This window comes from Pan troglodytes, chromosome 20 (genome assembly GCF_028858775.2).
Source record: "Pan troglodytes isolate AG18354 chromosome 20, NHGRI_mPanTro3-v2.0_pri, whole genome shotgun sequence".
Lineage (NCBI taxonomy): Eukaryota > Metazoa > Chordata > Mammalia > Primates > Hominidae > Pan > Pan troglodytes.
In genome coordinates this window covers 60,917,042-60,919,500 of record NC_072418.2, presented here as the reverse complement: position 1 = coordinate 60,919,500, position 2,459 = coordinate 60,917,042, and positions in this window count along the sequence as shown.

The window sequence follows — 2,459 nt, the reverse complement described above, 5'->3', positions numbered from 1 at the left end:
TCTCGAAGGATTTATAGTAACATGAGAACTAGTATCCCTTTGGAATATGAAGTCTGTGTTGGACATTCAGAATCACTGCATTTTCTGGGACCTGAGTTCCCTAGAACTTTGCTGCCTGCAACCCCAAGGATAACAGGGCAGCAGGGCCTGGAGGACTTGCTGGAGGACTGGGCAAGTCCCTTGGTGGGTTTAGAATGCCACTTACAGAGCAGAGGGCAGGGGTGTTTGTTCCTTTCCATAACTAGACACCACTGCACTTCAGAGCACCATTACCCAAGGTTTACCTTGAATTCGGTCTTTTATTTTTTTGAAATCTTCTGCAGATGAAAGGCTTACTTGAAGGAGCAGGATTCAGAAGGGAAGAGAGCTAGCCAGTCCACCTAGAGTAATGAAGTCTCAGTGTTCACAGGGGAAAAGGGGAAAGATGGATCAGAAGACTTGGGTGGCTTCTCTCCAGTTCATAAGTATTTCTAAAACTGGGGGCCAAGGATCCTTCCTGGATAGGCTTCAAGGGTATTGAGTGGAACTTGGGCTCATAAAGCTCATCTAATTTTTAAAGGGCCCATGGCTTCCCAGTGGTTGAGAAATGATGGCCTAGTGATGTCATTGGGAGGCTGCTATTTTCACCTTCTGACTCTTCTAGCTTGGGCTCACTTAGGTGTGTAACATTTGATTGTAGTCCTTTCAAGGCCTGACACATTAGTGGTCACCTGATAAATGTGGCAGGGGCAAGTTAGTTATTGATGGATTTTTTTTTTTACATGATTTGTGCAAAGGCCCTTGGAGAGAATGAAGTTAGCAGTATTATCTCAGCTTGGAGAAAGCAGCATAATGTATCCAGAATCATACTACCAGTAGGATGTGGATATTGTATTCTAATAGCCAGAGTGAATCCAAATTATCTGATTTAGAGATTCCAAAGGATTTCATAAGTCATAATGCAATATACCACAAGCATCCTGGTAACTTATAACCTTATTACTAAGATTATTATCTTGAAAAAATTTCTAGGCCGGGCACTGAGGCTCATGCCAGCATTTTGGGAGGGACAGGAGGATTGCTTGAGCTGAGGAGTTCAAGGCCAGCCTTGCAACGTAGCAAGATCCCATCTCTGTTTAAACAGATAGAGTTTTTTTAATGTCTTAAAGGGCCTCCTGGCAGGGCACAGTGGCTCACTCCTGTCACCCCAGCACTTTGGGAGGCCAAGGTGGGTGAATCATGAGATCAGGAGTTCGAGACTGGCCTGGCCAACATGGTGAAACCCCGTCTCTACTAAAAATACAAAAATTAGCTGGGTGTGGTGGCAGATGCCTGTAATCCCAGCGGTTCCAGAGGCTGAGGCAGGAGAATCGTTTGAACCCAGGAGGTGGAGGTTGCAGTGAGCCAAGATTGTGCCACTGCACTCCAGTGTGGGTGACAGGGCAAGACTCCATCTCAAAAAAAAAAAAAAAAAAAAGGGCCTCCTGTGGGTCAGGTCACATCACGAGTCAAAAGAAAGTCCCAGACTTCTGCTTCTTCCTGGAAGTATTCCCTTCCTCTCACCTATCATGCACAGCCTGGACACTATTGATTTCAGTGGTCCCTAACATCCAGCACTCCCAGGTCCCCTCTGTCTCCCTCATACATGACATAGTTCATTGCCTTTTTTGAGCCCATCTTCTATTCCTCCCATCTCTGAAGCCTAGGGCCCACTTTCAGTCATCAGGAGTCCCCCTTTACCTTCCTGCTGTGGGTCTCCCCCGTGCACATTGCCTCCCTTCTAAGGGTGACTGCTTTCCTTCCACTTTCTTTTCTTTCTTTCTTTGTGCAGTGGTACGATTTTGGCTCACTGCTACCTCTGCCTTCTGGGCTCAAGTGATCTTCCTGCCTCAGCCTCCCGAGTATCTGGGACTACAGGTACACGCCACCATGCCTGGCTAGTTTTTGTTTTTGTGTTTGTTGTTTTATTTTTTTTGAGACAGAGTCTTGCTCTGTCGCCCAGGCTGGAGTGCAGTGGCATGATCTCAGCTCACTACAACCTCCACCTCCTGGGTTCAGGTGATTCTCATGCCTCAGCCTCCCAAGTAGCTGGAACTACAGGTGTGCACCACCACGCCCAGCAAATTTTTGTATTTTTAGTAGAGATGGGCTTTCACTGTGTTGGCCAGGCTGGTCTTGAACTCCTGGCCTCAAGCGATCTGCCCACCTTGACCTCCTAAAGTGTTGGGATCATAGGCGTGAGCCACTGTGCCCATTCCTTTTTTCCTGAACATTTTCCAAGTGAGGTGGTTGGAAATCACGGATGGGGAACTATGCATGCGGAGGGCTGACTGTAATTGATTTCTTTCTGCCTCCTCACTAATCTGCACACTGCAGGCAGGGACCTGGTCTCATCATGCCTGCACCTCCAAGCACTGCCCTCTTACACTGTAGTCTCCCCATTGGTCAGCGTGGTTCCATGAAGGAACTCCATTATCACA